This window comes from Ictidomys tridecemlineatus, chromosome 12 (genome assembly GCF_052094955.1).
Source record: "Ictidomys tridecemlineatus isolate mIctTri1 chromosome 12, mIctTri1.hap1, whole genome shotgun sequence".
NCBI classification, from domain to species: Eukaryota; Metazoa; Chordata; class Mammalia; order Rodentia; family Sciuridae; genus Ictidomys; species Ictidomys tridecemlineatus.
Genome location: NC_135488.1, coordinates 115059435 through 115085578, shown reverse-complemented (window position 1 = coordinate 115085578; position 26144 = coordinate 115059435). Strand labels below are relative to the sequence as shown.

General features: G+C 41.7%; 1 protein-coding gene and 1 pseudogene across 6 annotated transcripts in view; both read right to left on the bottom strand.

The window, feature by feature from the left end:
* The window catches only part of Mboat2 (membrane bound glycerophospholipid O-acyltransferase 2), a 132394-nt gene that overhangs the window by 97071 nt on the left and 9179 nt on the right, over positions 1-26144 (bottom strand). The window lies entirely within an intron of this gene.
* LOC101977379 (heat shock factor-binding protein 1 pseudogene) lies at positions 4491-7544 on the bottom strand (annotated as a pseudogene).

The following is a 26144-nucleotide window of genomic DNA, read 5'->3' as shown; positions in this document are numbered from 1 at the left end:
AAACACAGGACACAGGTCACTAGCTGTCACATGTCACTCCTTACATTCACAGGCAAAGTGAGTAAACACCACACCAAAATGGGAGGCAAGCTGGGAAATGGGACTGAGCCATGGCCCAGGACATCATGCAAAAACAGACTTTTGTTTTGGCAGGCTGCATTCTTTATTCATGTTTTATATTTTTCCTCTATTGTATCATGTCCACAATAAAAAAAAGTAACATGAAAACTGTACCTGCTGCCTAAATACTCCTGAGTCTGCCCTGAGATATAAATTCTAAATGTTGTTTTATATATATGCAAGTTAGGAAGGCAACTCGTAGCACTGAGAATCAATCAGTATTAACAAGTTCATTATGCAGGTTTAAACACACAAAATCTTAAAATCAAGATCACACAGTCCAGCACCAGGTCCTTTCAGAAGGGCCCTCGGAGAGTGCTGTGGACGATGGTCACCCTTCTGCCACTCCACAAGTCAGTCTGCTCCAACTGGAAGCCAGCACACTTAGGAATGTTCTTCCTGGCAGGCCTCAGCGGCCACCACTGCTCCCCCCACCTGGGCTTAGAACCCCACTTCTGCCACCTGCGAGGACCACAGTGCCATCTTCAGACTCTTTCTAGCCTTTGGCTTCAAACACACAAGCAGGAGCTCTCTCCAGAGTCTCTTAAACACGTTTCTATATGTACTTCCCACTGATGCCACAAGCAGGGACGCAGTGAGAACCAGCCACTTAGTCGCCTTTCCCCCACACCCACTCTGGCCCCTGCCTGCTGACCTCGCTCTTGCCAAAGACATTCGCACCACAGTCAGTGGCAGTTCCTCTGTTTGTGTTCCCTGATCTCCCGCTAAGCTAAAATGTCTGGTTGTCATTTCTGAGGCCTAGTGGTCAGCCTCAGTGACACTTCCTCTGAGAAGTCTCCTTGCCATTCACCTGGCTTCTCTGCCTAGCCAAACCAAGACAAGTGCCCCCTCTAGGGTCACACCACACTGCCGACTTCCCCTCCACAGCATCTAGGTGACCTGCCACCACCTGCTGGAGGAAGAGCCGGTGTTCCTGTCTGCACTCCCCATGCAGAGCACAGAATCTGGCACTCAACTCTGAAGGAAGTGCTCCTATTGTGTCTTCTCTAGAAGGGTACAAAATAAGCCTCATCATCTTCCCAAAGGACAGCTCCTCAAACCCAGCTCCACAACACTCTTTTCCACAATAAGCCAGTTCAACTTATCAAATGCTACCTGGAGAGCACCATTTCCAGACTCTCCATCAACTCTGTGCAGTTCATTTGTACACACTAAAGAAAGAAAAGTAGGCGTTTCTCTGCTTCTGATACAAGAACTTCTGAATTCTAAAATACCCATGCTTATGTTGTAAAATCACTGTCAGACCCTATCTTAATGGTACTTTTAAAAAGCAAAATATTCCTTAGGAAGTTATTACTTACTCTGACACCAAAAACATTAAAAAGCCATGAAAAAAAAATTCTAAGTAAAAAGATTTAAGAAAGTATAAATGGAAAAAAAAAAGGAAAGAAAAAGATGAACAAACAGCTTGTCCTAAATATTTTGCTTTAGATCAGGGTAAGAGAAGAGTTCTGTTCTTGTCTCAAATGCATCCCACCTTAGAAAGCTGGGAAACAGGACTTTCCATGTAATCCCAGTACCAGTAGGTATAATGTTCAACTTAAAGCCAAGAATCATCAATGTCCCACTGGCCCTAGAATCCAGACACATTTAATACACTTTCCTTCTCTGTATAAAACTTAACTAAATGGGCTGGGGCTGTAGCTCAATGGTAGAGTGCCTGCCTCGCACGTGTGAGGCACTGGGTTCCATCCTTAGCACCACAAGAAAATAAATAAAGATACTGTGTCCATCTACGACGAAAAAAAAAATTAAAAAAAAAAAACCAAAACCTTCTAACACAATTTTAGATATTAAACACTATTCCTACTCTCAAATTATTGTTCTCAAATTTAAAAACTATCATATTCAACCTCAGACTAAGACTCTTTAAGCTCTAGTTTGACCTCCATTTTAGAAACAAATGTTTTAAATAATACCCCTACCAAGAGAATCTTCATAGAGACAATCTCCTGACTAAATACATCATATTGCAAATGAAATACTATTATTCAACAATGAAAATATTCAATGTCAGAGTAATTTCCAAATACAGTTTTCCAAGTTGCTAACTGGAATACTTTATCAGAAAACGTAACAATAAAATTGGATGGGGGAGCTGGGGCTGTGGCTCAGTGGCAGAGCGCTTGCCTACTGTGTGTAAGGCACTGGGTCCCATCCTCAGCACCACATAAAAATAAAATTATTTAAAAAAAAAAAACTTGATGGGATTTTTCATGCAGCAAGCAAGCATCAGACCCAGTGTCACCTCGGGATATATCATGACCACACAAGCAGATGAGAAGGAGGGCTCAGTGTATGCTCAGAAGCAAACACCCCATCTATCAACTTCAAAGACTGACCATTTTTCAAATTATTTGAGGAATCATTAATTTAAAACAAAAAAAAAGCAAATGTCACCTGACCACACCAGTATAACTCTTGCCGTGTGACGGTTTTAACCCTCTGGTGTTCCATAAAGCGAGGAGAGCATCATGGACAACTGCAAGCAGGTGAGATGGCAGGAGGAGTACTCATTAGCAGCTGCCCTAAGACAACTCACTGACCTCTCAGATTCAGGTCAGAAATCAGACAAGAAGTTAGAAGACATAACTGAAGATCAAAACTCCAAATACAATAGGAACAGGAAATATTTAAGTCACTGAAAAAACTTAAAAATACAAATCTAGGGCAGGTGTGGTGACACACGTCTGTAATCCCTGCAACTCTGGAGGCTCACAAATCGAGGCCAGCCTCAGCAACTTAGTAAGGTCAAGGGCAACTTAGCAAGACTCTGTCTCAAAATAAAAAGGGTTGTGGATGTAGCACCTCTAGGTTCATCCCTAGTGCCCCCCAAGGGGGGGGGCTACAAAAGCAAATTTTTAAATACCAGAAAAAGATTTAAAATCACTTGGGTAAATTAAAAAAAAAATACTTGGATAGAAAGACTCAATATCATTAAAATGTTAGTTTCTCCCTAGGTTAATTATAAAGTACATTTAATAGAAATGGCAATAGGGCTGGGGATGTGGCTCAAGTGGTAGCGCACTCGCCTGGCATGTTCGATCCTCAGCACCACATACCAACAAAGATGTTGTGCCCGCCGAGAACTAGAAAATAAATATTAAAAATTCAAAAAAAAATAAAATAAAATTCTCTCTCACTCTCTCTTAAAAAAAAAATAAAGTAGCTCATGAGACCCTCCTCATTCCACAGGGGTCCTGCCCCCTTAGCTGAGGGAGGAGTGTGCAGACAGCTTGCTGTCAGCGCGAGGTCACACCCTTTCTGTCCAAGCCCATTTAGACGCAGTTACCCTTGCTCCAATCACGTCTCCACAGTGAAGTCTCCACAAAGAGCCAGAGGATGGGTTCACAAACTTCTGAGTTGCTGAACCCAAGGAGGTTCTGCGAGGGTGCACACCCAGAGAGGTCCTGAAAGTGCCACACCCTCTCACACGCTTCCCCGTGCGTCTCTTCATTTGTATCCTCTGCATTGTCTCTATAATAATCCAGTAAACAGAAGTGTTTTCCTGAGTTCTGGATCCACTCAGAACTCAAGCAGGAGGTGTGGGAACCCGATCCACAGGGTGGGAGGCACAGGGAGGCCCTACTCTGGGGAGGGCAGCCGAGTAACGGATGGGCGCTGGCACTACCTCCAGCACGTGTGTCAGAACTGAACTGAGTCAGAGGGTACCTCGATGTGGTCTCTGTAGGACCAACTACTTGTGGGCTGGTGGGGAGAAGTGCCATAGCCCTTCTGGCCACAGAAGTCTGTGCTAATCACTGAGGCTTGGGGACAAAGGAGGAAGAACACTCCCTCATGGCAAGATGCAATAATCAGAGTTAAACTCAAACAACAAACTTAAAGGAATATTTATAAGTCACATCACCGAGAGCTAATTCCTTATATATAAAGCTCCTCAATATATAAAGCTAATTTCCTTAATATGTATATATATATAATATATATAAGTTTTCTTGACATATATAAAGAGAAACACTGTTATAGAAAAATAGAACACAAGCATGATCTAGTCTCTGAAAAGGAATTACAAATGACTCAGACACTTAAAGAAAACTCTGTAATAAGAGAAATGGAAATTAAAATCAGAATGGCAAAATAAAAAACTTCAAAAGCACATGCTATTGTCAAACATATAAGGAAACCACATTTTTTTTTTTTTTAGGAACTGCCAAAATTTTAGTGTTTAATAATTAAGAGCACAACTGACAAATTTCCAAGATGTGAAGATACCATGTTTGAGAAACTGGGGAGAAAAATTGCTCTAAAACCTCACTATACAGTATGTGGTAAGAACACACTGGAATATAGAACCTGTCCACACTTAGTATTTAGTTGCAAAAAGCCACTCAGTCTTCTCTTGGCTGGAAAAACTGTGTTCCAGATTTCAGGGTGATCAGCAACCTTCGACTCTTTCATGTGGCAGGTATCTTGTTTTCACCTTCCAGTTCTTCCACCCCGGCCTGTGTCCTGAGGTCTGTCTGCTGTTTTCCTCCAGATCATCCTTCCAATGATCTGGTTGGACATGGTCTGGAATTTATCTTGCATCTACTGCAGGAGTATCTGCACCACTGAGGTAAGGTCCAGCATGGTCCTGGGATCAGTCTCAGCCATCTCTCCAGTTCCCAGCTTGGCAGCAAGATCTCAGACTGTCACCCCACGTTTCCATTTGTCCACACAGGAAACCACCACTCTTAAAACACTGGTTTGCTGGACATCATGGTGCACACCTGTAATCCCAGCATTTGGGAGGCCCAGGCAGGAGGATCACAAGTTCAAGGCCAGCCTCAGCAACTCAGCAAGGCCCTGAGCAACTTATCGAGACCCTGTCTCAAAATCAAAATTAAAAATGGCTGGGACATGGCTCAGTGGTTAAGCACCTCTGGGTTCAATCCCCAATAACAAAAAATTAAACACTGGTAATGAAGGTGAGGGATGTGGTTCAGTGGTAAAGGGTCTGCCGAGCATGCACTAGGTCCTGGGCTCAATCCCCAACACCACACACCCCCGGATATACACACACACACACACACACACACACACACACACACACACACACAAATCTACATCATACACTGCTGCTGGAGAGCAACTTGGATGCCCGGGGACCGACGTGTTTACACCATGCACGGGGGCAGCACTGAGGCAACAGAACTGGAAACAAGGAGCAACTGCGAGACCAAGGCAGCCCTAAGGACTGGGTAGGAAGCGCTTCCAGACACCTCTTAGCAGCAAGAGAACCCTGGCTCTGTTCATAACCAGGCAGCCACTCACTACGAGAAAAGCAGACCCTCCCCTGGTCCTGTGGCCTCAGCCAATCAGTGCCTACCACTGATTCAGAAAATGTGCCAATGCTGCATCTGATCAATGAAGAATGAGACTTGAGACCACTGGGAGTGACCTCACTCAAGACAGGCACTGCCAAGAGCCTGGGCTTTTGCTTGTGGACTTTGCCATATACATGAGACACACTAAAGGGAAAGGCACCTGGGAATAATGAGGAGCAATTTACGAGGAAGACACATTAAATCAGAATGCACAGATTAAAGAATGAAGTTGTGATTGCACGTGTGAACTACTGATATGAGGGATCCTGGAAGCAGTGTCCCTGCATATCCAGAGAAGGGCTCAGGAAGGTACCCATAGGTGGGGAACAGTGGCTGCTGCAGAGTCAAGATAGGGACAAAGGGAGACTTATGTTTCATTGTGTTCCAGTCTGTTTCTATTTTACAGTACTGGCATTTATCATCTACTCCTAAACAGATGATTTTTTTAAAAAGTTAAACACGCTTTAAACAAAGCAGCACCAGGATTTAAGACAGTAATTACCTAATTTTCCTAACACTGAATGTGCAATGCTAGTTTTGTCCCACTATATTTTATGCAATAGCAACTATGTCTTAAAGAACATGAGCATTTGCCTGCAACAGTGGCGCACACCTGTAATCTGTGACTTGAGTGATTGAGGCAGGAGGAACACAGGTTTAAAACCAGCCATAACACATAAGGCCCTAAGTAACACCAAGACCCTGTCTCAAGATAAAAAATAAATGTCTAGGGGTGCTAGGGTTGTACTCAGTGGTAGAGTGCTTGCCTCGCAAGCTTGAGGCACTGGGTTCAATCCTCAGTACCACATAAAAATAAATAGATTAAAATAAAAATATTATCCTTCAACAACTAAAAAAATATTTAAAAAAAAAAAAAAAAAGGTCTGGGCTGGGGATGTGGCTCAAGCGGTAGCGCGCTCGCCTGACATGCATGCGACCCGGGTTCGATCCTCAGCACCACATACAAAGATGTTGTGTCTGCTGATAACTAAAAACTAAATATTAAAATTCTCTCTCTGACTCTCTCTCTTAAAAAAAAAAAAAAGGGGGTCTGGGGATGTAGCTCAGTAGTTAACAGTCCCTGGGTTTGATCTTCAGTACCAAAAATAAAAAATAATAATGAGCATTTTCAAACATTTCTAGAGACACAGAAAAACAACTTTTCAAGCAAAAAGTAATTAAACTCCACTGTTTATTTAGAAAAATACAAATCAACTTTGGTAAGGTAATATACAACATTTAAATCAAGAACTGTGACCTCTCCATTAATAGTTCAAAGGAATTCAAACCTACAAATTGGGGACACAATCTTTATACATCAGGCCAGTAGATTATACCAGTCATCTACAGATTGTCCCTCAACAAACAATTCACACTGAACATATCCCGAACTGGATCCCTGCACCTGCCCCACGTCATCCCACCTCCAAACCTGCCTCTTTCCTCCTGGGCTCCCCATTTTAATGAGATCACTTCCATTCAGCAACTGGAACCTTTATTCCACAATATTTTAAAACCATCACTTAACTCACTCTCTGGACTATTAGTCTGACTTTCCCTTCAGACTGGGAGCTTCTCAGGGCTCAGGAACAAATTTTATTCATTCAGGCATTTCTACTCACCCCTGAGTGGACTTCCTGGCTCAAGCGTCTGCTTAAAATATCAAGGGGCATCATCTACCAAGAATACAATTTCTATTTATCTTCCATCTTTCTTAAGGCCATAAAGCTCTTAATATCAATTGCTATAATTAGAAACCTGATAACTAGAAATTTTAAACTAAGTATAGTAATCATAAAGATGCACTTACAAATCCCAGCAGCCAGGAACTAGAGAGACAACCAACAGCAACAACCGTGATCTCCAAGTCTCAGGGTGGAGGAGGATCAGCTCTGTGAGCACACAAAGGACAGACCGAGGGCTGGGGATGTGGCTCAAGCGGTAGCACGCTCGCCTGGCATGCGTACGGCCCGGGTTTGATCCTCAGCACCACATACCAACAAAGATGTTGTGTCTGCCGAGAACTAAAAAATAAATATTAAAAATTCTCTCTCTAAAAAAAAAAAAAAAAAAAAAAAAAAAGGACAGACCGAGTGGCATGCCTCTCAGGACTGTCCTGTCTCCTGAACTACAAGGCAAGTGTCCAACCTGATCCCACTGTGCGCACCAGCAAAGAACCTCTCCCCCTGTACCAGCTGCTCCTCAGACACAACATTCTCTTTTCTTTCTCCCCCATCAGGGGCACAGAAAACTGTAAGGCTAGACCCAGGCATCCCCTAAACAACTCCTCCACACTAAAGCAGATGCCATTAAAACAGCCAGACTCCAGGGGCTGATCAACTGGCAAATCCCTAAGTATATTCTCAGATCATCCATAGAAACAAAAAAAGCAGAAAGCTTTTCCAAGTGCACTGAACAGAAGCAGAAAGCACATGATTTAATCAAGACACCACAGATGAAAGGAAGTATCTTCTATTTCTCAGGTTAATGGGGGCTTATCTCATTTTCATCTTAGTCCCAACCAACTATATAAAATACCTATGCACTAGGAAGGAATTTATTTAACTCCCTTGTGAAGTTAAAAGGTACTAGATTTACTGCCGTCACAACTGCTATACTGTGGAGCTAAAGTAAGGTAATTTGCTGAAAAAAATATAATCAAAATCAAAAATAAATAAAGCTCAATATACACACGTCCAAAATATCACACAGGACACAGACACAAGGAAGGATGGGTCTGCTTCCCACTCACAGCAATGCCAAACTTGTTCTGGCAAATGAACAACCAAGCACTACATCCCTGAACTGGCAATGGGATGAAGACAGGAGCAGGTAACCCCTCTTATCAGAAGAGCTGAGGGTGGGAGAGTGTGGATGCTCATTTAAATGTCTCCCAGATGGTCACAAATCACACTAGCAAATAGAAGAGATGCTGAAGGGGAAAAGCTGCCTAAGCCATGAAGACTGGAAAAGCACACTGCTCCATCCCGTCCACACAGCAGGTACCACTCAGCAACCCGAGGAGGGAACTACTGACACCAACAGCACGGCAAGCTCCAAAATGAGTGAAAGAAGCCAAAAAAAAAACAAAAACAGAAGAGTGCCTACCGTGCAATCCACTTACAGGACTTTCTAGAACATGCAAACTCATCTGCAGTGGGAAAGCCTATCAATGCTGCCTGGCGCTGAGGGAGGTGGCGGCTCCCAGTAGGGTATAAGGGAGGAGGTACCAGTAAGGGACTTAGGAAGCTGGCGGGTGACAGATGTGATTATCATCATTATGGCAGTGGGTGGACACCCATGTCAAACATAACATTTTAATAAATTTTACACTTTTAATATGCACAGTTCATGGTGTGTCATTTATACCTCCTCAGATGTTTTAATTTTACAAACATTTGGCACTGATCATCGCCTGAGTTGAACTGGAAACCTCACAGTGTCACTTTAAAAAAAAGGAAGGGTATTTCATGTCTGGCACAGATCATGCTTTTTGGACCAGCAATTTGGGGAGGAACACAGATGTGCAATGCTTAAATGTATTTCTTCCCCATCCATCATTTTCATGATTGAAAAGCTAGAAGCATTTTAGTAAAACTTCCCATCACTTTTCCCAGAGTTTCTCTCAGCAACTATCCTCTGGAACTCAATAAATGCAGCCATCAATCCTCAGCTTTAAAATACTCTACTTAACTAGACTGCCCATCATAACAAAATTAAACTCTAACTCTTCCGCTGCCCCACAGAACCAGGGCACCCCCACCTCCCTAGTCTCGTGTCCCCTGGCACTGTGTGTCCTCAACTACACGTCGACCTACACACCACACTCACCTCTTGCAAGATCAGGGCCTTGCCTACCTGCACCAAGAAGGCACACACACCTCCACCCTCACACCTCTGCCCAAAGGTCCCTCCACAGCTCCAGACGTGAACGCCAGCCAAAGCCTCACGCCATCTGCTGTCACCACAGACCCTACTTTGCTGACTTCATGGTTCTTACTCCTATCTAAAATTCTCATATAAACCTCTTTACTCACTTATTATATTTGCTATTACAATTCACTTGTTGGTTCATTCCTGCTATGACTATCAGAAGCATCAGCTTAAGTAAAAACAATTATCTTTTCCCAATTTAACGTGAAATTACTCATCTCTGGGCACCCAACTGTGTAAAAAGCACCAACCTGGGCTAGATTGTGGCTCAGTGGTAGAGCACTTGCCTGGCATGCGTGAGGCACTGGGTTCGAGTCTCAGCACCACATATAAATGAATAAATAAAAAATAAATGTCCATCAATAACTTAAAAAAAATTTTTTTAAAAAAGCACCCAACCTATTAACAAAAGAAAAAGATCAATTCCAACTCTCATACTAATTTCACAAGGCTTCAAATGGTGCTCCTGAAGAACTGAAGTACTCACTCTGCTCCGGAGCTGCCTCATTGTCACCAGATCTCAATTCAATGCAAGGGCAATTTACAGGTGCCTGGCATGGCCCTTTTCATAAAGGATCCTGTTGACACGAAAGGGTTATCTCCCAATGCCCAGCGTGGAGCCGGACACCTGGCCTTCAGAACACTCAACATTAAACACTGGAATCCAACTGCTCTCCTGTACCCATTTTTAATTTCTCACTTTTTCTCAATTTTAAAGTTTTCAGACACTATTACCAAAAGATTAAAATTGGTTACTTTTCTTCTTGATGTCATACTCTCTAAATGATCTGATGACAAATCATTAACATAATCACTGGAATGCACCCTCCAAGAGGATGGGGATATTTAATGGCTTTGGCCTGGCTGCCTGACCCCCCAGCACCTAGTCCCCGACACAGACATGTGCTGTCAAACACCGAAAGCTCATTTACCTCCTGAGATCAACACATTATCCCAAACTTGGGGATACTGCCAATGACATACGTCATCTCTTTCTGCTACTGCTTGAAACTTCAGTAAGCAAGTCTCTGGCTTCACACTACACAGCAACGTGTGGTGAGTCCAGGCCAGAGGTCAGTGCCGACGGTGACCCCAGAGTGCAACCAGCATGGCTCCCCTTCGCCTCAGGCATGCTGAGGAGGGAGAAGAATGGGAGTGGTGATGCTGGGTCCCAGAGAACTCCTGACAGCAGCGTCCATTCTAGCCAGGGAGAGCACAAAAAGACTGGCACTGCCCCACCATCACACAGCCACATCCCTCCACAGTGACTGCTGTCCAGCCACACAGAGCTCCATGAAGAGGGCAGGGTCAGCACCATCAAAGGCACTGATCACAAACAACAGGAAAGTGGCTCACAGTTGAGAGGTGTTTCAAGTAATTTATACTAATAAAAAGCTAAAGTAGTCAAGTTTGTGAATGATTCAATAAAGACTGTCCCCAAAGCACTGCCCTCACCCTCACATTTCCAACAGAGATGCAAGCAGCTTGCAGGGAAAGGCCTTACAGGCATGTCACCTACTGTCACAGCAGACTGACAACACAAATTTGAAGCGAGAAGATAACCATCACCTCATGAACTGTAAATATGAACCCTCACTCCAGCCTTGACCAAGCACCTATGGCACTTAGGACCTCTACGCCTTAGTTTCTTAAGGATAGTAAGCACAACCTCTCTTCAAGCATGCTTCTAGTCCCCCACCACCACAGCTTGCCAGCCTGGACAGCTGGACAGAAGTAAAACAGGGTCAGAGGGGCTGGGGATGTGGCTCAAGCGGTAGCGCGCTCGCCTGGCGTGCCAGCGGCCCAGGTTCGATCCTCAGCACCACATACCAACAAAGATGTTGTGTCCGCCGAGAACTAAAAAATAAATATTAAAATTCTCATTCTCTCTCTCTCTCTCTCCTCTCTCACTCTCTCTTTAAAAAAAAAAAAAAAGTTAAAAAAAAAAAAAAAAAAAAAAAAACAGGGTCAGAGCCTCTTGAGAGAGGTCCAATACAAGACAAGAAGATAATTCAACAGGCAATTCCTTTTTTAAAAATTATAAAATGTTATGCATTATACTACCCACACCACCATGGCCTACAATCAAAAAGACACATAATAATAAGTGTTGATAGAATGTGGAGAAATTGGGATCTTCGCACATTGCTAGTGAGAAAGTAAGACAGAATAGGCCACTTTAGAAACCAGCTCCTCAAAATACTAAACACAGAACTGTCGTTTAACCCAGAAACTCCACTCCCACATACATATGCAAGAACACCTGAAAACTTAAATACACCCAAAAATTTCTACACAAGTGTTATCAGCAGCATATTCACAATAGCCAAAAGTGGATACACCCCAATGTTGTTATTTAAGGGTATTCATCTCTCTCACTGAGAAAGAATAAATAAATGTAGAATATTCATATACTGAAATATTATCTGGCAATAATAAGAAATGCATTCTGATACATGCCAAGACATGGAGAACCCCTGAAAACTCTACATTAAGTGGAAGAATCCAGACACAAAGGCATTTTATGAGATGTCTAGAACAGGCATCTCTGTAGACAGAAAGTACATTAGTAGTGGTCTTTCTTTTCATGATGAAAGTGGTCCAGATTCATCAGTGGTGATAGTTACACAATTCTTTTTTCTTAACTCCCTGTTGTGGGGAGAGTTAGTTTGCTTTTTTTTTTTTTTTTTTTTTAAATCAGGGATTGAACCCAGGGGCTTTTTACCACTGATCCACAAACCCAGCCCTTTTTATTTTGAGACTGAGTCTTGCTAAATTGCTTAGGGCCTCACTAAATTGCTGAGGCTAGCCTCAAACTTTTGATCCTCTTGCCTTAGTCTCCAGATAGCTGGAATTGAACCCAGGAGCACTTAACCACTGAGCCACATTCCCAGCTCTTATTATTTTTTATTTTGAGGCAGGGACTCAATAAGTTGCTTAGGGCCTCACTAGTTGCAAAGACTGACTCTGAACTTGTGATCCTCCTGTCTCAGCCTCCCAAGCTGCTGGAATTACAGGCAAGCACCACCATGCCCAGAACAAATCATATCTTGATAAAGCCGTTAGAAATACACCATGTGGGGGCTGGTCCTTGCCTCGAATGAGTGAAGCACTGGACTCAATTGTCAGCACCACATAAAATAAATAAACAAAGATATTGTGTCCATCTACAACTAAAAACAATTTTTAAAAAATACACCATGTGGGGGCTGGGGATGTGGCTCAAGTAGTAGCGCGCTCGCCTCGCATGCGTGCAGCCCGGGTTCCATCCTCAGCACCACATACCAACAAAGATGTTGTGTCTGCCGAGAACTAAAAATAAATATTAAAAATTCTCTCTCTCTCTCTCTCTCTCTCTCCTCTCTCACTCTCTTTAAAAAAAAAAAAAATACACCATGTGGGCTAAGGCTTGGGCTCAGTGGTAGAATGCTCACTTGGCATATGTGAGGCACTGGTTTCAATCCTCAGCACCTTATAAAAATAAAAAATAAAAAAAATAAAAATAAAAATAAATAAATATTATTTTTTAAAAAAGTAATTGCCTGTTGAATTATCTTCTTGTCTTGGACCTCTCTCAAGAGGCTCTGGCCCTGTTTTACTTCTGTCCATGCATTACCCTTAAATAATGACTGCGGCTTTCAGGAACATGGTGGCACCACCTGTAATTTCAGCTACCTGGGGAACAGAGGGAGGAGGCCAGCAAGTTCAAGGCCAGCCTGGGAAACTTAGCAAGACCATATTCAAAATAACTTTTTTACAGGGTTGGGTATTATAACTCAGCACACGAGTTCCTGGCCTCAGTCCTCTCTAACACCAAAAAAAAAAAAAAAAAAAAAAAACTACACACACACCCATAAAAATATTTCATAAAATGATCTCTTTTATCAAGATGGAGAGAGGCAGTGTGTGTGTGTCCCCCTCAGCACTCCTTGTCCATGCAGTTACAAAGCACTGTCACATCCCTAGATCCCACCACCACAGGTCCCCCTAGGGCATTTATGCCAGAAATAGGGATTTCTTAGGTGAAAGGTACCAACTCCATAAAAAGCACAGACTGCTATAATTCACCCAACAGGAATCTGAATTTACTATTATTTATTTGCTGAGAATTACTAAATCTTTAATTTAAGATGTTCTAAAAAAAAATTGTCCAGGCCTTGATGGTTTTATTGGAAAATTCTACCAAATATTTAGAAAACAATTAAAACCAATTTTACACATTTTCTTTAAAAAAAAAAAAAAAGGAAAGGATACGTTCCAGTTCAACAAAGGGATGTCCTAGACACAGGGGGATTAAAGAGATTTGAGAAATAAATGCAAACTGTGACGCTGAATTGGATTCGGTTGCTAAAAAGGACCTAGTGGGATGAGTGGTAATATCTGAAAGAGGTCTAAAGATCTGAGGAAGAAATTATATATTTCCTAATTTCTGATGGTCATCTGGGGGTTATAAAGAATTATTCCCTTGTTTATGGGAAATGCTACAAAAATATTCAGAAGTGATGTGACATCAAGTCAGCAACTTATTTCCAAACAGTTCAGGGGAGGGGGGGGGGAATTATCTGAACTATACTTTTAACTTTTCTGTAAATATAACATATTTTAAAGTTAGGAAAATTGTTTTTTAAAAAGACGATACAAGCCAGGCACAGTTGCACACCTGTAATCCCAGCATCTCAGGAGGCTGAAGCAGGAGAATTATAAATTCAAAGCCAGCCTCAGCAACTTAGCAAGGCCCTAAGCAACTTAGTAAGATTCTGTTTCAAAATAAAAATTACAAAGGACTGGGATATAGCTCAGTGGTTAATGTCTCTGGGTTCAATCCCTGGTACCAAAAACAAGAGACAATATAAGAGCATACCTTTATGACGGACACAAAAAGAAATTTGCTACAAAAAAAAAAAGGTTCAAAAAATTGCAAATCATAAATAAAATGTTATCAATTCATTCACACTTGAATAAGACCTTATTGCAATGGAATATTATTCAGCCTCTAAAAAGAAGAAAATTCAAGTTCATATGACAACATGATACATACGATAAACTTTGAAGCATCATGCTACTGAAATAATCAGTCAGAAAAAGACAAACACTATAGGTTTCCACTTAAATGCAGTATCTAGAATAGTCGATTTCATAAAAATAGGAAGTACAACAGTGGTTCCCAGGAGTTGGGGTGGAGGAAATGGGCAGCTATTCAATGAACATGCAATTTCAGTTTTGCAAAATGCAAAAGTTGTGGAGATCTTATGTGCGACGGTGCACTGCACTCATCACTGCTGAACTGTATGCTGAAAATGGCGAAGATGAGAAACTGTCATTTTTACCACACACACATGCACATCTGTGGTTTGAAGAAAAGCAAAGAAATGACACGTACCCTATCTCCAAGGTGCTCCTCTCTGGAACAAGGGTCTAGAAGGGGCACACAAAGTCGGAAGAGGTTTTCCTAAGCCAGAGAGACGGGCACAGTTTTTTCATCACCCTCTATGTACACAATGCTTGTAGATATTCTGCAAAATTGAATATATGTGTGTTGTGTGTGTGTGTGTGTGTGTGTGTGTGGTTGATAGACCTTTATTTTATTTATTTATACACAGTGCTGAGAATCAAACCCAGTGCCTCACACATGCCAGGCAAGTACGCTACCGCTGAGCCACTGCAAAACTGATTCTTAAAACCAACTCCCCAGAAAAGGGATGATGGGCCAGTACAAACTCTCTAAAAATAAATAAAGAGTTTGGGGGGAAAGAAAAGGAAAGACCCATAAATTCCTCTAATAATATTAACTTTTTTTTTTAAGAGAGTGAGAGAGGAGAGAGGAGAGAGAGAGAGAGAGAGAGAGAGAGAGAGAGAGAGAGAGAGAGAGAGAGAGAGAGAATTTTTAATATTTATTTTTTAGTTCTCGGCGGACACAACATCTTTGTAGGTATGTGGTGCTGAGGATCGAACCTGGGCCGCACGCATGCCAGGCGAGAGCGCTACCGCTTGAGACACATTCCCAGCCCTTATTTTTAGAAAATAAAAATTTAAGTTAATATTATTAGGGCTAAAAACTAAAAAATAAACATTTTTAAAAATTAAAAATAATAGGTCTGCTTCTATGTAGCAATTTAAAATTTAAGTTCTCAATGGTTATGGTCAAACGTAATATCATTTTTCAAAACTGCCATATATGTTAAAGTTCTATTATGTAGCCAAATAATATAAATGTTATAGTCTCCCCATCTTCATCATCACAATGAGAGACTTCAAGACAGAAAGCCAGCCCTCCCCAGTGGACAAGGGAGAAGGCAGAGCAGAAGGACATAGGCAGAGGCGCCAAGACTGGCTTCCACCTGGACAAGCATGAAAGCTAGAGCCGTCACCACCCGCATCCAGGGAAGCCCCTGCTCCTGACTGGTTACCCTCTGGAAAGGAGGAGACACGAGGCACTGGTACGCTGCTGTCCCCAAGGCCAGACACACACTGCTCCTTGGGGAAGAAAGGGACACTGCCTCTCTCCCAGTAGTTTTGAAGTATCTAAATCAAACTAAATTGTCCACTGCTCAACTTGCTATACTAGCCGGGACTCAAAATCATACAGAGAGGCCACCAATGCTGATTAAAAGGTTATCTATATTGTTTCTCATCATTTTTATTTACATTTGTGTGATGTCAGTCTTTTTCATCACTCTGACCAAATTATGCCTGTGTACTTTATTCTACCAAACCAAATCCGTAGCCTGAAAGCACAATGGAATTATTTAAAGATACAAAGTGTAACCCCCAAATTGAATCTTGAGCCCTGCCACATTCCCTGAGGTCAGATTCAGTCTTCAATGGCCTACACAATATTTCTACTGCAGTTTAATACAACCCCAAACACATGCCCAGACAAACTGTAGAAAAACCTCAGACAAACCCAGCGTGAGGGACATTCGGCAACATCCCTCAAAACTGTCACAGAGAAAGCCTAAGGAACTGTCACCATCTAGAGGAACCTAAGGAGACAAGAAGACTCAATGCAGTGGCAACAGCAAAGGATCCTGGAACACAAAAAGGATCCTGTTACAGGCTAAGGGTCTGTGTTCCCCAAAGCTCTCTGCTGAAGCCCCAATCCCAATGAACCACCCAGCCAGGTGCAGGGGTACACACCTGTGATCCGGCCACTCAGCAGGCTCAGGACAGAGCAGCATAAGTCCACCAACAGCCCAGGCAACTTGGCAAAAAACGTCTCAGAATAAAATTTTTTAAAAAGGAGCTGGAAATGTGGTTTAGTGGTAGAGTCCTTATTTAGCAAGCACAAGGCCCGGGGTTCAATTCCCAGCAGCCCCACCCCCACCCACCAAAAAGAAATAAAGAAATCTAAACAAAGTATACAGTTTGGTAATAATGTACCAACACTGGTTCAGTAGTTGTGGTAAATGACCATACTAATGTAACATAGTAACAAAAGGATTACATCAGAGGACTACTTTATGGGAATTCTCTGTACTATCTTCACAACTTTGTGTGAAGTAAAATCATTCTAAAATAAAGGGTTTATTCTAAAATAAAGTACAATGGTTTCCTGTCATATTCAGATTATACCCAAATATAAAAGAGATCCTGCCAATTTCTTTTCAACTCATCCTCTAATGCTGCACTGTTCTCACCTTGGTCTACCACATTTTCTTTCACAAGGTTTTCAGAGGACATGGGTAACAAGTACACGCATTTGTGAGTATTGTTCAAACTGTACATGGAGGCTCTGTGCATTCTACCATATAGAAATTAAAGTTCAACATTTTTTAAACATAATTGCCAAAAAGAAAGCTTTGATGACATTAGCCATGCTCAGTGCCCAAACCTGTAACACGTGCCTTGGGAGACTGAGGCAGGAGGATACAAAGTTTGAGGTCAGCCTCAGCAATTTAGCAAGGCCCTAAGCAACTTAGCAAGACCCTGCTTCAAAGTAAAAAATAGAAAGGATTGGGGATGTGGCTCAGTGGTTAGGCACCCCTGGGTTTTTGGGAACCACCCCCCCACCGCAACATAAACATTACTCCTAGAACATGGTGGCTTAAGATAATAACAACATTTCTTTTGCTCTAAAAATCTGCATTTGGGGCAAGGTTCAATAGAGACAACCAACTGGAGCTCTACTTGGCATCAGGGACTAGAATTCTCTAAAGGCTCAGTCATCACCTGTCAAATGGTTAATGATAGGAGGAAGTCTCTCAAAGACACGGGTAACACAACAGAACATGTCATGCACGACAGAATTTATCCAAAAGGTCCAACATCTAACAAATAAAGAATTCCAGAAAGAAAACGACAAAGAAGAAAATATTTTTTAAAAAATCAGCAAATTTCCCAGAACTAAAGAGCATGAATCTTTGCATTGCAAAAATTTACCAAGTTATCCATATAGACACAATAACATGCAGTGTAAGAATATCAAAGATAAAAAAAGAACTTAAGTAATCTTCAAGAACAATCAGATCAACTACAAAGCCACGAAAACTAGACTAGCGTCACGCTTCCAGCAGCATGATGTAAAGTAATGGCACAACCCCTAAGTTATACAGGGAGTTACTGACAACCTGCAGTTCCATGATGACATCTCCAAACACTTAAGACTGAAATTTACTTAGAAAGTTTAATTTCTTAGGAAGTTATTTAGACATATGCTTCAGCAAAACAGAAGTCTAACCAAAGAAGGAATGGCACAGGATTCCTGTACACAGTCAGAACAAGTAGAGACCTGCAGTCAGCAGAGCAGAAGGTGCAACCAGTCCAGAGGGGATGAGAGGGAGCCTCCTGAAGGGAGTTGCCCAAGGGAGAAAAGTAAGGACTGAAAGTACTGACGGAACTTTCCCCCTACGGATTTGAATTCAAGATTTAAGCTAACAAAATACTTTCCCAATTTCTACAATGGAAATTGTTAATTTTGTAACAAAAAATATTTATAAAGAAATATTTAAAATAGCAAGTTTAAGGGTCAGAAAATTACATAGAAAAGGTTTTTAAATCTGTTTATTTGCCTAAAACTAAGTCTGTGGAAATTAATTCCCTCCCAAAAGAGAAACAGTGATCATTAAAATCTTATACTCCCCAGCATAAACAAAGGCAATAACTTTTCTTTTTGCCTGCTTATATTATCAGTTTTTAAAAGTTCCATTCTGGGGGCTGGGGATGTGGCTCAAGCGGTAGCGCGCTCGCCTGGCATGTGTGCGGCCCGGGTTCGATCCTCAGCACCACATACAAACAAAGATGTTGTGTCCGCCAATAACTAAAAAAAATAAATAAATATTTTAAAAAAAAAATAAATAAAAAAAATAAAAGTTCCATTCTGCATTCTAGAATAAGTAATTTATAAAACTAACACATAATTCTAAAAAAAAAAAAGTGAGTCTTTTAACTCAGAAACCCACAAAATATACTTTTCATTATATGTTTTTGCTCATTTCAAAAATAAGTACCTATTGGGCTGGGGTTGTGGCTCAATGGTAGAATACTTGCTTAGCATGCCCAAGTTCAATCCTCAGCACCACATAAAAATAAATAATAAATAAAATAAAGGTATTGCATCCAACTACAACTTAAAATTGATATTTAAAAAATAAGCACCTATCAACATATATGCACACACTGGAATAAGAGCCTCACAGCAAACGTGTCCTCGATCCAAGTTCTGGCCTAGGGCCTGCCACTCACCAGCTGCCCATCAGGCAGATGGGCCATCGCTGTCAAATCCGTAACAAAAACTACATAGTGTCGTTTGAGGACTAATGGAGCAATCAGGACACAGGAGGAGCAAACGTACGCCAGCACAGTGCAGGCACTCACTAAGTGGAAATTATTTCATATAATTTCCCCTCATTCTAAAAGGATGATAAATAGTAACTGCCATTTATTAAGCAGTTACGATGGCTTCCATTAATCGAAAATACTCTTGCTTTCCTGGAAAAACACTATTTTTCATATGAGGAAATTTTTCATTTTAAAAGCAAGGAAACAAAATATCAGAAAAATCAAGTAATTTTCTATAGTCACACAGCATGGGAGCCAGAATTTTAAGCTGAGGCCAAACCCAAAGACCATGCTTAGTCCACTACTCTAACCCCTTAAGCACATGCAATTAATTCAAAAGTTTTAGGAAAAAAATTATGGGGGGGGGGACTAGTGTTTTCCAAAATACAAGTGCTCTTTTTGGAATCAGAAGATTGAAATGGCCTAGCATTGTTCACTACTGGTAAGGTCGCCCAGAGGTCAGAAAAGCTGCCTGGCAGGAGACACCATCCACAGTGATGGTGGTAAGCATCATCAACTACAACCTGCCTCTCACCAGGCACGGTGGGAACACACAGGGTGTGGCAGGGCTGCATAACCTGCAAAACACACTGCTGGGAGGACAACAAGGACGCCCATCAGGAGGAACGGGAGTGGGCTACTGACAGGCTGTGAGTGATCTGATGTGGAACTGGGACCTGCACCTTAAATGTCAGGCGTAGAAGGTAGGGTTATTCTCCACCAAGAATTCACTTGCTGTTTACGTGCAGACCTCTCCAAAATGAGCTTCACTGTATTTATTCGATATTAATTCCTCCTACTTTGTCATTGCTTTTTTAAAAAAATAATTTAGATGTTGATGATGTTTATTTTATTCACTTATTTATATTGGTGCTGAGAATCGAACCCAGCGCCTCACACTTGCTAAGCAAGCGCCCTGCACTGAGCCCCAGCCCAGCTTTGTCATTGCTTTTCAATTAGAAAATGCACTCTAATATTAACATTTGTAAATATTCCATCACTCAGCAGGACCTGACTTCCTCTCCACTACCTATTAATGCAGAGAAAAGAAATGCAGTAAAATATAGATCAAAGGAAATATTCAGGGTGTGTTATTTTGTGTAGCTTGGTTCTTGGATTATGCAGAACTATTTTAATTACTACTGTTAGAAACTTTAAGTGTGGATGTATTAGTCCACATTTTTTTTCTTGGTACTTTTTCGTATCCTGTCCTTGAACTAGGAAGAATTTAAAGCAAATTTCTTTTTTTGACTCTAAAATCCACCTCCTTTCCACAATGCTATGGTTCTCAAGCCATTACTTATCCACTAACAAGCCAACACTACAAGCTCATCCAGTGCTGGAGAGTCAGGGGACAGTGACTAGCTCCTCCCCCAAGGGGCTTCTATCTAGTCTAAGGAGTAAGCTGTAAAATAACATCACAGTTCCAAGTGACAGCACTAAGTAGTGATGTGCACAGTGTCCACATGACAGAAAGCCCAGTAGCCACTCAGCACTTACGCACCCCGCCTTTTACACAGAGCGGTATGGACTCCCCACCATGGTCAGTACTGCATTTTAGGGAGCACTCCCATTCCCTGGACCCCGGGTGTCCTCCAGGGTGCTCTGGCTTTCTGTGACATGCCAGCCTGCATGGGACGATCCCTCTGCAGGTGAGAACACAGGACACAGGTTCTACATCTGAGTGTTCAAGTAGCAGCCAGATGACCGACAACCAGCCCACCCCCAGCAGATTCTGTTTCCCAGGAGCAGTGCTTTACAAAGGAGCAACAAGGTGGCCACGGTGATGTCTGCCAAGTGCTCGCTCGCACGAGGCCCTGTCGGGGAGAAGCCAGGCCCCCAGCCTCACAGGGCTGGGAAGTGTGGCAAGGGGAATGTAAGCCGACTCCTGAACCCTGACCTCAGGCACCACAATCTTAACACAGGAAACACGTTTTAATTATGTTTTAATTAGCTACCTCATCTACTCCGGCCCACTTCACCCTCTCTGAAATTCAAAGCCTAGCACAAAGCCAGGAGACCCATCCATCTTTACTGAAAGAGTGAGCCTGCCCTTTCTTTACTTTGCACACTCTCTTAATCTAGCGTGGGGGGCTGGGATGTGGCTCAAGCGGTAGCGCGCTCGCCTAGCATGCGTGCGGCCCGGGTTCGATCCTCAGCAGCACCACATACCAACAAAGATGTTGTGTCCGCCGAGAACTAAGAAAAAATAAATAAATGTTAAAATTCTCTCTCTCTCTCTCTCTCTCTCTCTCTGTCCCCCTCTCTCACTTTCTCTTTAAAAAAAAAAAAAAAAAAAAATCTAGCGTGGAGCCAGTACTGAGCTGGGCACAGTGGCACACAGCCATATTCCCAGAGGCTTGGGAGGCTGAAGCAGGAGGATTTTGTTTGAGGCCAGCCTGCGTAACTTAAGACTGTATCAAAATTTTAAAAAGGGCTGGGAATGCAACTCAGTGGTAGAGAGCCTGTGGGTTCAATCCCTGGGGGACAGTGGGGCGGGGGGTGTTGTTCACACTTTCTCTTTAGGATACCAAGAAAAATTATTCTTGAGGCCTGCCCTGATCTTCCTTTGTAACAGAACTGTAGCTGGGCAAGGCTCCCAGTCACCATCCCACTTCTACCCCAATCCATCTCCTTGCAGTGACCTCTACCATATGACATAGCTCTCGCAAAAGAAGTGAGTAGAAGTGATAGTGTATGTGCTGACCTACAACAATCTCTGCCTTCATCAGGAAGCTGAAACCCTCCTGGTCCCCCAGTCCCCCAGCACTCCCGTAGCCTGTGAACCTGTCAGTGATTTGAAAATTAACAGATACCAACCCAACTCTGTGGTAGAGCCCAGATTTTCAATTTTTACTTTATATTTTTAACTGACACATAGAAACAAAAATATGTACACATCCATGGGGTACCATGTGATGTTCCAATACATGTACACATTGTGTAATGTTTAAATCAGATTAAATATATATATTTCATTTACCATTTCTTTATAGTGAAACATTCAAAATTCTTTCATCTAGCCTCTTGAAATATATAGATCATTATCATTATCTACAGTCACACCACTGTGCACTAGCCCACCAGACTACCACCAGGATCTACTACAAGACAGCATCCACTGATCAATCTCTGCCCACCACTCCCGTCTACCTAACCTCCTCCTTAGTCTCTGGTAACCACCATTCTACTCTCAACTTCTAGGTCAATACTTTTAGATTCCACATGGTTGAGGTAAGTGGTATATGTATCTTTCAATGCCTGGCTTCTTTCATGTAAAATAATGTTCTCCAGTCCCACCCACTGGTTGCAGACAACAAAACATGATTCCATTTTATGGCTGAATAATATTCCCTCATGTGTGTGCACATTTTCTTTATCCATTCATAGGCTGACAGATACTTGGGTTGCTTCCTTTTCTTGGCTATAATGCTGAGTGCTGCAATACTCATGGTATTATAGGTGTCTCTTCAGCATTTTCTTGGGATGGGTGCCCAGTGGTGGTACTGCCGGATCATATGGTAATTCTCAACATCGGTAATCATTAGGGAAATGCAAATCAAAATGCAAAAAGCCCACTGTCCTAAGTGAGTGGGCCTCAACCAGGCTGCTAGGGATGAGACCTCAAGTTACAAAGCCACAAGCTGGAGGCACACAGGTCTCTAGAGTACAGCCAGGTGGAGCGGAGTTACCCACACTGTGGACTGTTTACATCAAAATTGTTGGGGGGGGGGCGGGGGCAAAACATCTATCATCTTTAAGTAGCTGGATTAATGTTGGGACTCTGTCACAGCAGCCTTATCCAAACTCATCCCAACACATCTGTCTTCTAACACTCATTGACACACTATAAATATCTGTTAGTCTTCCCATCCCACTAGACTAGAAGCTAAAAGGCCAGAGAGCACTTGTTCATCTTTTTCTCTCCAGGACCTACTAAAACCCCTTGGTAATTCTCAACATGTGAAATGATACCAAAAAAATAAATAATACTAAACCCATCACTTTCCTTTTAAACAAAAATGTTCTAAAATCACCAACATTCATTAAAAACAAAACTCTCCAAATCTACAAGTCCCAGAATAATGCCAACTTACCAAATTTTGTCCTCTGTACTACAGAGCCTACATGATGTCAAATTTCAGAGAAAGGTCTTGATTTTATAATAGTCCATCTTTCCCAATACGTTAACTGACAGTAACACACAAAACAATTGCATGTCCTCTTCTACCCACACCCAGCACCCACTGATTACAGGTGGCATAAAAAACAATGGACCTGCCTGCTAACCCGTGTGACCAACCTAGTCAGGGCACACTGACCTGCATTGCCTTTCTCCTTTGTTTTGCATCTACCAAATCTGGAGGTAGGGACAAAATGAAGTCACCTAATATTTTCATCGTTTTCTAGAAGTTCCTACTTGCAATAAAATAGAAAAAGGAAAACAATCCAAGACCAGCCTTCTGTGCTATTTTAGTTTAATCTTTGTACCAACATCCTTTTATTTTTAATATTCCAAATAGGATTTTTTAAATCTACTCAAATATTTCCTACCCACTGCTATATTCCTTTAAAAAAATTATAGATCATTTTATAGTCCTATGAAGTAAAACTCTCAATCTATGCCAAAAACATTCTTGGAACTTCATATTTCTCCATAAATTTATATTTCCTATATCTTAGAAAGACACAGGCTTTATAAATGAATCTCCCCAATCCAAACCAAAAATTCAACTACATACAATTTAACAATACTCAAACCCCACTGTTCAACTTTGATTAGTGTTATCAGAATCTCCATCCAGGTTTAATGGAAAGCTGAAGTTCAATGTTTTGATGCCAAGTTATTACGCAGATTTACAACATTTTCCAAGAACAAAAGGAAAAGATCTATGCAGCCTGATCCCACAGGAAATGCACAAGGACTACAATTATGGCACCTAGAATTTAAATTTTCTCCTATGGCTCGCTCCCTTGACTATCTCTAGGATACTAAGTACTAGATAGGGTGCCTCCAACCTGTTCTCTGCCCTCATCCTCTTGGCTCTATTCATGCACCAAAAATCTTTGTCACTTCTATTCTTGGGACGTAGCTAATACGAACAGCTGTGCAGTTCTACTGTTAGAAAAGGCAAAGGCAGGCTCACGGTCATCATGAAGCAGACTACAGATTAAAGTTAAACCCCAAAGCTAAGTAGCTATCACATGATAAAACACTCTGGCCAAAACAGTTAAGAAAACTGGAAAAACTGATGGGGCTTATAAAACAATCAATCTTTTTTTTTTCTTTTTCTTTTCTTTTTTGAGACAGGTATCACTATGTTGCCCAGGCTCGTCTCCAACTCTCAATGACTCTGCCTCAGTCTCCTGGGTAGCTGGGACCACGAGCGTGCACCACCACACTCACACTGTAAGACAATCTAGACCTTTCCGAGTTATTTTTTTATTCCCCACTAGCCAGACTTGTTTTTTCAAAATGCTACACTCCATAAAATAGCCTCAACAATGTATACCAGTTAACAATTGTAATACTGAATCTTCAAAAAGAATAAAATAATAGTAGTGTAAAATTCCAGCCTTCCACTGTAATGGGGTATTAACCTTCGAGATTATGCTGAGGACGTGACCCTCTCCAAATGAAAAGAGCCAGATAAAATGTAATCTGAATTTTTTGGATGAAAAAGGATGAAATGATCAAATAATAAAATAAAAAAATGTCATTGTCAGCTACTGCTTGACATGTCTTCTGAACCCTTGTTGGTACTACTTGCCCTGCTCTGGTTATAATCTAGAAAGTTTCAGAGCAGAACACTGTACTTCAGAGTGGACTAACCACCATCAACTCTAATAGAACCTGCTACCTAACTCTTGGGTTGGGAGATCTGCCTAGATGTGGGCTTAAAAAGAAAAAACTTAAAGTTTTTTTCCAGAATTTTAAAAATCGTATTTCCATTAAAAAATCCAGATTCGAGCTTCCTTTGAAAAATCAACTTGGGCAGCAGCAAGCCAACATCTCTTTATGGCGATCAATCGAAAAGCAGGTAGAGGCTTTCCCTTCAGACTGCACGTGGCTTCCAGATGGTCGTGCTGTGCACAACTCAGAAAACGAGGCACCAATATTAACACTCGTTTATGTACCTTGTCTGGTACCCTCTAGGCGTCTCGACAGGGGATGGAAATGGCATTAGCTACTTCATCTAACCCTATGACCTGGTCAGCTAAGCTACACCTTAAATAAACAGACTGCTATGGTTCACTATTAAGATGTATTGCTAGTTTCAGGCAATTTTCTATCTATAGTTAATTTCTAGAACATAATTGCATGTATCAATATTTATCTTGATTAAATGAGATGTTCTATTCAATCACCTTCTACTGAACACCCAGTAGACAGGTGGTTTTGAAACTAATGGTTTTGCAAAAGGTGGAGTACCTCTCTCTCCACTCAGTATCCTCAAGGAAGTATCATCTGGATGTCTATCATGTATGCAGTATAGTCTACCTACAATTTAGTTCAAAAAGAAAATTAAATGAGTCCGAATCTTTTGTTTGTTTGCATAAGCAAGGAGCTACTTTAGCATACATGTAACTGAACAACTTAAATATACCTAAAATGTTTATGTTTAATATATTATTTATAACTCTAATTTTCCACAAACATCTACTCTGGCCCAAAAGGACCTCCAAAAACTAAAAAACTTTCTATAGAATTACAGATTAAAGCAGGAGGTACGTTATGTCTTTATCCCATGTCTTGACTGGAGCAAGGCAAACTGATCAGAAGAGGGTGGTCTCTCTGGTTGGCAGCTGGCCAGTCCCCTGGCTTTCTTCTCTCAAGGACATCAGTTCACCTGCCTTAGAGCTGGCCTGGGAGGATCCCCTGATGAATCACTCACCTGATGGGGGCCAAGAGTCAGGCTTGCCCTGGACTAGATGGGAGACTTGGAGGATGAGGAGGACGTGGTG